The sequence below is a fragment of the Stegodyphus dumicola genome, chromosome 12 (genome assembly GCF_044657685.1).
Source record: "Stegodyphus dumicola isolate Sdum_Otavi_A_Nest chromosome 12, ASM4465768v1".
Taxonomy (NCBI): Eukaryota; Metazoa; Arthropoda; class Arachnida; order Araneae; family Eresidae; genus Stegodyphus; species Stegodyphus dumicola.
This window is the reverse complement of record NC_140779.1, coordinates 20,086,700-20,098,853: the sequence shown is the minus strand read 5'-3', so window position 1 is coordinate 20,098,853 and position 12,154 is coordinate 20,086,700. Positions and strand designations below refer to the sequence as shown.

Genomic DNA, 12,154 nt, shown 5'->3' with positions numbered 1-12,154 from the left:
AAAAAGAAGTCTTATTAAATGAAAAGGATGATTTTTCATTAAACGGCTGCTTCACCGAATTTTTTCTTTCTTTGTGTCATTTCAAGATCTCTTCTTAGTAATTAATCAACTAGAAATATTTTAAATTCTAAATTCCTGATGAAATTGATTATAATGTAACATCTAAAATTAGAAAGGAAATTAAATGATAACTTTCTAAGGCGATATTTTTCTTCTTTTATACCAATTTTTTTTCCCTACACTATTATGTGTAGAACAAAGAGCAGATTAAGGTATATAAACTCAGAATTTTTTATTATTCATTGATTAAATTTTAGCTGTAAATTTTTTACAAGAATATTAGTTTTTATGAATAAGTCTACATAAAAGCACTTTATTTAATTTCGATATCATAAATGTACCGAAATTGTCTGCTAATTTGCAAATTTACTATCAAAATTTTTAATTACTTATAAATTTATGTACCTAATATTTAATAAGTGCATAATTAGAATTCATATGGACATAATAAATTTTTAATATTCACGTAATATTATCGAAAGGAAAAGAAGTTAATGTATTTGGTAAAAATAATAATACAAATTATGCTTGCTTAGGATTACTTACAAATTTATATATATGTATTAGAACGATTAGCAAATTCGTAGACATATCAGAGAAATTTTGGGTTTTATAATCTGTAATCGCAGTTACGTAATCAGATCATAACTGCGATTGCAGTTATAATCTGCATTGTAACTGAAATCGCAGTTCTGTAACTGCAATCTGATTGTAAATAATTGCAATCTAATTGTAACTGCAATCTGATTATAACTGCAATCGCAGTTATAACTGCGAACTGCGATTGCAGTAATGAGATGCAATCGCATATTAATAGTCGAGATTTTACTGAATTCCCCAAATATATTTAGAGTTGGGATTATTTATGCAGGCACAAAAATAATTACATATAAATTTTACTTATATCATAAATAGATCGTAATTATTGGTTTTGTTCGCATACAGACGAAAAACTGTTAATTTGAATTATTATTATGAAATAACCGTGAAATTTCGCCCTGTGTTAATCCAGAATACCAGTGCGTTTTCTGGTTGCAAACGATTTCCATGATATTTATGATATAACAAATTTGTTGTTTTGACTTTACAGCTACTGTTTAATTAGGCTCATTAATAGTTTTGTACAGCATATTTTATCTCAGTCTCAGTTCTTTAAAGATTTCTTCAGGATATTTTTCTGTTTATATGGTCATAATATATCTTCTGAAGATTGCAGTATTAACAATAAAGCATCTTTTATTAAATCAGGATTGTTAGAAGCGTAATTTTAATTATTAAAAGTATTTGGGGTTGAATACTTCTCTATTTTTGAAGGAATTGTAAGTAAAGCATTATGAAACCAGGGCTGACATATTTCTGTGCAAGGATGATTTAAATTTTCTACGGAAGAGTTAAAAGTCTGATAGAGTCTTAAGAATCTAGAGAAATAAACTTCTCTACATATGCTTGGTAATCTCTTTTTCACCTGATTATGCCGGAATGAAGAAAAAAATTATTGGGTGGCTCAAGGTAAACCGGACCCAAAGCAAGTGAAGTCTCCCATGTCCGATTCATTTTATCTTGAGCCACCTTATTTAATATCACCTTTCATTCCCTGTGTTCTTTTACACAGGTTTTCTTGAGTTTTGGTTTATCTTGAGGTTTTTCGTTTTATCTTGAGCCAGCATTCTGTTCGGTTTATCCTGAGCCGGTTTCGGTTGGATTCGGTTTATCTTGAGCCAGCATGTATTAAACTGTTGTTTCAGTACAATTAACTCAGAGTTAATATAAAATAATTAAACTGATAATTTCTTTTATCATTTAGTAAATAAATATGTGTAAGGGAATGTTAAATTTACTAAGAGTTATCTGAAAATTTCTTTATTGGTCAGTTTATGTTATCAGAAATCAGAAAAATAATAACCATGTTCAACATGTGTTTCTCTTGTAGCTAATTCATTCTAAAATTACCCACTCTTCTGAAAAATAAAATAAGAGCTTTGATTTTTTTTTCTTATGTTTAAAAAATAATATTCGCTTTACGACATGCTTAAATAAAAGCAACACGATTAACGTACTTCCGTTCGTTTATCGAACTTATTATCGTTCGTTTATCGAACTTTATTTTTTTTTTAAAAAAGAAACGATTAAATAAGCAATTGTTAAGAATTCAAGCGAAAAGACGGGGACGCACGCGAGACCGTTTAGTCTGTTGCCACACGAGGTGTTTAGGAATAGCCTTTGTTACTAGATGATTAAATAGAGCTCCTGTATTCTTGCCAACCCCCTTTGAACTTTTGTGAAACCTCAAAATCGGTCTCTCCCTCGAGCTCGGATTTTATAGTAGTGCTACCCATATCACTAAGCCCTCCGATCACAAAGGTACCTGGCCTGTGTTTGCAAACAAGACATGTCTTTAATGACTGCTTTCCTAAAGAACCAGGGTGCTTTCCGTAACCCTGCTACAACAGCAGCTGCCCCCTCGACCCCCTCCCTTGCATGCAGGAAGTTATAATAGCCAATAGAGCATTGAGGGGGAGGGGGCCCTGAGTTCCGTCCCAGGATTAGAGTTCTCCCTGAAGATCATGAGAGGCTAAATTGTAAAGCCAGCTAGAGCAGGACCCCCGTCCTGGGATGGTTAAACATCTTTTTAAATAAATAAATAAATAAAAATGTTCTCAAACTTTTTTATATATTTTTTTTATTTTTCATTTCAGCGAGAGCGCGGTCCATTGGGTTGATCTCTTTCTACTCCCGCTCGATGACTCTCAATTGCAAAGCTAAGGTTCGAGTTTATTATGTCCATCGAAGAGCGGTCCTTTGGAGAAGGATGTGGCATCCGAAGCAGTGATCCTTAATCCAGTTCGAAAATGAAGATGCTTGATGTACTTCAGCAAAATGCCCGTGGCGGCGGCCCCTTTAGAAGGTTTCTTATTTTCGCAAATCGTTTTGACATGCTGCTTTTCAGCTGGGATACACTCCATGACTAAGCTAGCAATCATTTAAATGCGACTGAAAGAAATGGGATAAGATATTATGCTATATAAAAAGTCTATCCATGTAAAATGAAATTGCTGCGGAAGCAAGGTCAGCTAGTTCTTCTTGCTTCCCTGTATGTTATAATGTTGTCATAAGTAATAATTCATGGGTTTATAAACCGTTTTTATATAAAGTGAAGCTTGATTTTAATAACAAAAATATTAATAATACGTTTAATATTTCTGTTACGAATAACATTAATAAAACATCTTATACTTCTGATATTTAATTCAGAATAAAATTTCCTTTTCGTATTATTTTAGAAACGTAGTTTTCATAGTATTTTTTAAGACTTTAAATAATTATAAAATTCTCCAATAAGGAAGTAATTTCCATACTTAAATTTAGCTTTACATTCATTAAGTAAAAAATATAATGCTATTGAAACTGCTTTGTATAGGTATGAAAAGCAGTTTTTAAGCTAGTTGGAAGTCAGATAAAAACAAAGTGTACATTTTAAAATTTATAACAACTAGATAATTTTCCTTTTTTTATTAACTATCATATTTATTTTTTTAACATTCCTTCATTTAGGGAGAAAATCGAAACACTAAATTGTATATATAATCAGTATAGTATAGTATATATATATATATATATATATGTAATAATAAAATTCCATGGTCAAAATTACACTTAAACTTCTAACTGTATGTTCTTTTCATTTTTAATGGCGACGGTCTCTTATTTGAAAGTACGTGGAATTAAATCCACAGCCCCGTAGTCAAGTTGTTTTTCCCGCCTTTTCTAGACGTACAGTTATAGAATGTTCTGGAAATATTTAAAGCGAACTGGAATGGCTGACGTCATTTCTTTGAAGCTCCGCCTTTTCAGAGGCTATAAAAGGACTCGCAAAAGAATATCGGGGCTTTTTCTTTAATGTAACAATGCAGTAAACTTCATGCAAGAAGTTATTAATAATTCTTTTTTATTTACTCCGGAGTCTTGATTTTTGAAACTGCTATTTCTCCTGAATAATAATAAATGGATCCTGTTTCTTTAAACTTATCGTCCGCTAATTTAAGCTACGACTACATCTATGATTCTTCACCAATCTATTTATTCCGGACAAAAGCTGGTACATCATATATATATATATATATATATATATAATTACAAAATAATCCTTTTGAAAACAAAACACAAACATGCCTAGTTATTTTCGCGCATTAAGCTGCAGAAAAATTATCATTAAAGACATAAAGTAAGAAATTTAGAACTAATATTTCACAAAGACCAGAAATTGAAATTCATAATTAATAAATTTCAACTGCATCCTAGTTCCTTGTATTTTCTGTTTAAAGATTCACATTTGAATTTTAAAAGAATTTCGCTGAAGTTTTGTTTTTTTACTTTCGTTTTTCAATTCTTTTAAAGGGATAGAATTCTCTTTATTTAAGATTTTTCTAATGTTTATAATTAAAAAAGATTTTCCCTTGCTTTGGAGAAGGGCCAGAAGTTTTGGATGAACATTATTATTATAATTTAAATACATTGAAATGCTTCATCGGTTAGTTCTGGATACAGAAAAGCAAGGATTTTTGTAGAAGAGAGATTTCAATTAATTTCAAGGTTCCTCCCCCCTGATGAAGTGACATTGAGATTGATTGAATTCCTCTTCTGTTTTTTCATTTTTCTTTTAATTTTATAATTTTTGAAAACTTGTTTTGCTTGTTTGAAATGTTTTGGTTTTAAATTTTTTAAAATTTATTATTGCATTTCTATGATTATTTGAAATTTATTAATTATGAATTTCAACTTCTGGTCTTTGTGAAATATCAGTTCTAAATTTTTTACTTTATATATATATGGGGGCTGAAAAATTTAACCGAAGAGCATTTTTCAATACTCAGTTGTGGATTTTCACGGAAATGTTACATTTCAGTGTATATGGTAGAATAATAAACACAAAAGGAAGCAATGCAAGCGCTGAGACGGTGCAACAGGACTTCATTTTTGAAAATATAGATAACATAGGTTAACATTAAAATGGCCGCCAAAATGGGCACCACTGTTAGAAAGACAGAGCCGTGAGAAAAGCAAAAAGATGCTGCTGATGTTAGATTAAGAGAAGTGAAGGTATTATATTTCTCATCAGAGGTATCATCAACATAGTATTGCTTTATTATTATTGATCCAATAAAAGTCTCTGTTTGATTGTAAATGGATTTAGGATTTAGGAACGGGGAAGACGGGCACCACACCTTTACCATTTGGTTAATTGGTTTAGCGCCGTTTCCCCACTACGCGATACCAGCCATTTATTGATATTAGCAAACAGATACATAATTTGAAATGAATACAAAATTTGGAATGATACATAGTTTGGAATGTAATACAAAAATTTGAAGCATAATGTATAAAATAGCATAATTATAAACGTACAGAATTTTGAATGTAATACAAAAATTTTAAACATAATGTATGACATAACTCTTTAAAATATGTGCGGAATTTTGAACATAATATGCGACGAAAAGAAATAGTAGTGATGAAGAGTAGTTTGTAGTTTAAACAAAAGTCTATAGTTCAAAGTCTATATTCAGAATTCACAGTTCAAAGTCTATAGTCCATATTCTATAGATATAGTACAAAATCTATAGATCAAAGTCTGCAAGTTAAACATTTTGTTTATGTAATTCATATATATAGCTCAAATTTGCAGATTTTGCAAGTCAGTAGGATGTAGTCGGCTCAGTAGGATAAGGTTTTTACATTCAATAAAAAATTGTACAATACAAACTGGCTAGTTAGGAGCCCGATGCAGGCTAACGTGACCAATTCTTACTACATTAGATAAGTTCAAAATAAATAACTAACATGATGCCATCAAACTAACATTTACAATTTCTGGTATGGTAAAGAGCTGACAGAAATAATACAATTGAACATATAGTACAATAGAACATAGTAACATAGTGTACTGATAATGCTAGATTTGTTGACTGGATGATAATCCATGCTAATATAATATAAAAAGAAAAGCATACTACAATTATTTTCTTATAAACAAGTAGATAAATGAGAAATGCGTAAGAACAGTAGAAAATACAGTGCAGTACAAACAAACCAACATAAAATCTGTATAAATGCTTGGATCAAAATTCGATAGGTAAACAAGAACATATACAAATGCTATATGCTATATAATATATATAATATTTACTTTTTAATTAAAAAGTTGACAGATTCATACAGCGATAGATTGTACAATGCAATTAACTAACATGATGCAAACTAACATTTACAATTTCTGAGTTTTTCTTTCACATTTACCATTAGTAAGTACATACATCATTTGCATTGAATAATATTAGGAAGAGTAATTTTGAAATTGCGCTTTAAAAATGTATTATAGGTGCTGTTTTTAAAATAAAGAAGGTGATATCCAACTTAAAAAGATACAGTGTCCGAATTAAAGGTACCATAAATTAAATGTTAATGTTGCATGTACATATCATGTGCAATTATTAATAGTGTTGAATTCAACGGGATTAATTTTAATCCCGTTTTCTGTAAGAGGGTCTTTAGTTTTCAATTGTAAATTTTACCTCAAACCAGATTAAGAATAAACTTTCTCGGTTTAGTGTTTGAAAAGCATGTGTGTCCATCATAACGATCCACGCAAATTTCTCTTTGATCTCAGGTGTACATTTCTTGTGCAGGTGTGAAAAAGGTAAATTTTCTTGATAATTTCTCTTTTTCAAACTCCGTGATATAATGAACACCTTGTTTTTAAACATTAGAAACCGTAATTACTGTTTGTTTTGTGTATGTTCCTGCAAAATACTTTGGCATGAAAAGAATGATTGCTACATTCTATGGCAAACTAAGCGAAAGGAAACTATGGCATACATTCAGCAAAAAGCAACGTCAAGCAAAAAACTCGTACTTTCATTCATGACACAAGAAAAAGGACTGAGTGCTTCGAGCTTCCATTTACCACGTTTGATTGATTACATTTCCTGTTCTGCACGCATTCTATTTTGAGTCGTGTGCTGTTTGTTTTGTTTGTAGCTTTTTAAAAAGCTTTCGATTCTTTTAATTAGTTCTCAAGTGTTTCAGTAAAAAATCAAAATATAGAAAATGCTGTGTTTTACCTATAAAATGTTTCACATTATTCATTACCATACCTCTCATTAAATAAACAATGTATAGCGTTTCGTGTTTTTGGAAATAAGATCTGTGATTTATGATAGGAGTAACTCGAAAGAACTCCATTTGAAAATCTTATTTCGCTTTCGCTGGCTTGATTTTGGTTTACCAAAGGTTCAATGAATTAAGCCAGTAAACTCGGCAGTTTCTTTCATGATAAGATTGTTGTTTTACCTGTGTCTTTTTATGTTATAAGGTATTTCTCCCGCTTTCCTAGCGTGCCTTCGTGGTGTAGTGGTCAGCACACTAGGCCGGTGTTCCAGAGGTCCGCGGTTCGTTTCCCTGCGAAGGCGTTGCTAATTTTTCATCTTACCTGCTTCCAAAAATACAGACTGTCTCTACAATGTATTTTAAATTTCCTTTAGGAAATCGATCCCAAATTATCTTCCTGAGAAAGACACGAGTACTTTTCTACAATTATATTATGAGATTTTCTGGAAGTCATGTTTATCTTAACAAGACTGTACTCAGAAGATCCACCTCAGGTGGTAGATCTGTAAGCAATGACTTAACAGTGTAAATCACTGGTGGATGCTTTTCTTTCGAAGGATGTCTTCACGAAGATCTTTCAGAGTGGTAATGGCTAAGATTCGAATTGCGCGGGAAAAAAGAAAAAAAAATCTTGAAATTTTCGTGCAAGGTCGGCGATTTTCAAAAATCGAAGCTTTAAGCAAATTAGAAATGTTCAGAGGTTTTATTCCCTCAACCATTATTTGGAACCTTACGTTCTTTAAAGAGGGAAGGGACCTTCCACGTAATAATTTTAAAACTAGTTATACGTTGAAATGGAAAATCGTCAAAATTTTAGAACTGCTCAACCATTTTCAAGAAATCGCAGGACATTTTAAAGTTTTGATTTTATAAAAATATGAGAAGTTTGGACTAGATATTGAAATGAGAAATTTTCTTGATAAAAAAAACATTTGCTTTGTGCGTACGTTTACCTAATATAAAATCATGCATCGTCTTTCAAGCATTCCTAATTATTTCAGTTTTTGAATACTGTAATTAAAAGTATAAAGTATTTACAATTATCTGCATATCATAATGTAGGGCTATGCATTAGTATTCCTCTGTCGACTGCGTAAGTTCTTTACAAATTAAACCTAAAATGTGCAGTTCTTATACTGATGAACTATACAATATAACAATGCAACTTTCTTCGAAGTTGGGGTTCTTCGTCAGTATATGAGACAATTGTTTTTGTTAGCAATATTTCACAAGATATATTATAAATAATATGCGTAGTAAAAATGAGATGTATGTGTAAAAAAAGGAAAGAAATCTTCTATACATCCGCCTTTCAATGAGCACTATGCAATTAATTTCTTGTGTTTAAATTTTTCATTTCATTAAATGTTTCACCACTGTTGTGAACAATATTTACTGTTAACAACTTGTTGTCTTTAGTCGGGCGCTTTTCTTTTATTGGAGAGAAGGATATCTCAAAGCTCTCCATGCTTCAGAAAACAATTATCGGAAAATGCTAACCGATTCAAAAGAGACCATCGAGGTGAATAAACGGCTAAATAAAACCTTCAGTCTTGATGACTGCACAAAAGAAGCTGCTTCCCCTTGATAAGGCACGGCGTAATGTGTTCTTTTTAATTGCCTCCATCAAAACCGGGCTATTTGTTTTCACGCAAACTGAAATACCGAGCTTTTAAAACAATCCCGAAAACTATTTAAAAGGCCGTATGACACGTGGAGCGTAACAAAACGATAAAGTTTATAGGATTTAAACAAGCAGCAGAGGCTTCGAAACTCTGATTGAGTTAGGAGCAACCGGCGAAGTGGATACTCAAATCGGAAAATGCGAGGAAAGGCAATCATGGGTTACATTCCTGGAGAGGCTCGTAAGCCTGTTACCCAAGCAACAATCCCTTTTCTCATTTTGTAACCACTCGAGCTGAATTCCCTTTAAGTTGGGAGTCTTTTTCTAAGTTCGGCATTGCCCTCCTGTAACAAGGTTACTGTCCTGGCAGCGGTCAAATAGAATTACAGAAACCAATTACTTGTGTCTCTCCACGTCAGCTGCAGAGTAAATTATTATTGTCTTCCGAGATAATGTATTGACATCGTCACCACTAGAAAAGGATGTGAAGCTATTTATACTCTTGGTGCGCCTCGTGAGTTCAAGAAAGATGCTGCTGTTGGATTTCGTATACACAATAATTTGGAGGGGAGTTTTCTTTATTTAAGAGCGCATTCCAGCAATGCCCGATTGATCCGAGATATTGCGAATAAAGAGTTCAGCCTCCTTCTCTTTTCTTTATTTGGAATTGCTATCTCCACTGATTTTTCAGCGTCTGCAATAAACAGAGTATTTATTTCGAGCGCCCGAAATGCAGGCGGCAGTCGTTGAGCTGATTCCGGCTTGTTAGGCGAGTGTCCAAATCTAGCATCTCCAAAATATTCCTCGTTCGGTTTATTTGCGAGTTAAAATCTCTCTGACTATCTTTAAATTGCAAGTTTTATTTGATGTTTATTGAGTAAATCCATTTTTTGCTAGGCTATAATATGCTGGTTCACTGAAAGTTATTTTTGGAGTTCAGATTTTTCGTTTCGATAAGCAAGGCGTTTCATGTTTTTGCCTGATTAAATCCTTAAATTGAGGTGAAACTAAACAGTAAATGTGATATTTTAAATAAGGTGATTCTGAAAAAAAAATTTGTATGGGCAGAACCTAAATTTGGTGGCATATTCTCAATTCCTCGCACTTTTGATAGAGAATGAATTTGTATTTCAAATTTCTTCTGGAAGTATTAGAATGGTTTTTATAATTAATAACAACAGCGAGTAAGTCCAAACGGAATTATATACCATCCCAGCGAGGAAATCTACTAAGTTGCAATGTTGAATATTATGAACTAATAGCAGTTTCTATATTTTACAATGTCTTTCTTGTCCCAGATTAGTTCATATCAATAATCGTACTGAGTCACTGAAACAATCGCTCAGATTTCTACCTCTTGATGGATAAAAACAAGCCTTTCTAGTCTATGATAAACTTTCCATTAGTTCGGAGATTATTTAGCTTTACAACTGCAGACTCCAAGCGTTATCCTGAATATCTTCTTTAAATTCTGATAATTTCAAACATAATATTATTCACGATGGTTTCTGATCACGCAGTGCCTTGAGATTTTCTCTATTTTACCAAGGGCTGCTCTGTTTCTTGAATGTGTTAGAAGTCCACATTGCCCAAGCATAATCCGCTGGTTTCTTTAAGTGTCAGTTCTTGTATTAACATAATGAATGTAATAATGGTCCATGTCACCTTCCTCTCCGCATTTGCAGAAGGAAGTATCCTTAAGTCTCAGTCTTTTGAGATATACTGGGAATGGCCCATGATTTGTCAGGAACTATGTTAGGCTAGCACGGTGGGTCTTGATTTCCATGTTAACTTTTGGCAATAAGCGAAATGTTCATCGTCCTACCTCTGGCTCTGACCATCTAGTTTGCCAGTTTTTTTGCAAGCATATCAAAGTTCTCTTTTAATGTGAAACAAGGAAGTTTAGTAGGTTAATCAAGTAATTCCGTGCCATTAGGTGTCTGCCTAGCCAGAAGGTCCGCGGGTTCATTGCCTTGAATCGCTGTTTGAGCGAGAACCCATTTTACAGTGGCTCTAGATAGAGTGGGTCTTGTGGGATAAGCATGGCCAGAAGCTGTTTTTGAATTCGATATGACAATGAACTCCTTCTGTTTTGTCCCGCGATAACCACCATACGTGACGCTGATTCACTGAGTATAAAGAATTTCTGCAGCTGTGTTAATATGCCTAACTGCAGCGCTGATACCTAGAAGCTTTGCTTGGTACACCGAGTTGTTCAATCCTAGTTTCTTCTTCCACTCAAATGTAACAGTACCATTTTCTAGTCTACAGAAGGAGCTGCCCGTGCCGTTCTCCATTTTGGAGCCATCTGTAAAAAGGTTATTATTGCTACTTTGAGTTGGTTCGTCGTTGATGTTGATGCCTTCGGAGAGATTATAAGCAGATAAATGAAAGTTTTTGCAGATGCCTACGCGTACGTCCAGTCATAATCCAAGTGGTGATTACTATGCCAGAGTGTTGACATTTAACCCAGCAAGTTACCCTTGTCTTTCCTTCAACTAGCAGATCTGCAGGAGGAATTCTTGGCAGTTGTTGTAGGCTGGAGGTGACGTGGTGCGGTAAGCCTTGCATATTTGAAGTAGCTGCTGTCTCTGAATTGAGAGCAGAGATTTTCCGTGAGAGGTAAGTTCACCATCCAGATATCCATTTTGTATGTGATTACTCTTTCTGTAATGTTTCTATGTCAAATTTTTAACAGCTTAGACGAGATACTCCATTTAAATGAAGTCATGTGTCTCATGGTGTACCTTAGGATGCTAATTCGGCGTCTTCATATTCCTGACGTGTGGCATCCAAGAAAGTCTGCTGTTGAGCATTAGCCCAAAACCATTCAATTGGGCGACACATTTCAACTGGTATCCAGTGGCGTTTTAACGCTTGGGTTACGTCTAAGCTGTTTGCTACATCCTATAAGTAAAGCAATCCCAAGGAATTGACTGGTGGGAATTTCCGGAACCGACCATTTATGGGAGGTGACTCGGGGTTCTCCCAGACCACTGGCTGGACCTGTGTCCTGCCAGCTTCGATTTGTTGGGTACATAATCAGACTTCACAGAACTAGAACCATAGGTCCATCCTATGGTAGGCGCGGGCTTGGCAGGGACCGTACTGGTACTGTCGTGTCCGTTTGCCTTTGCTGTGGGGACGCTCTCATGTAGATTTTAAGCGCTGTGCCGGGGGGCGGCTCTCCGCGCAGCCCTCAGTGTGATGGATTGTGGCGATGAACATGAGAAGTCCCTGCGGGCTGTTCGTTGGGTTGGCGCCCCGCCGGCACAGTCAACTAAGGAAGGCCTCGGTATCATGTTA

General features: G+C 34.0%; 1 long non-coding RNA gene across 1 annotated transcript in view; it reads left to right on the top strand.

Moving 5' to 3' along the window:
- LOC146993509 (uncharacterized) overlaps window positions 1–12,154 on the top strand; it is a 252,136-nt gene that overhangs the window by 140,311 nt on the left and 99,671 nt on the right. The gene's annotated exons all lie outside the window — the stretch shown is intronic.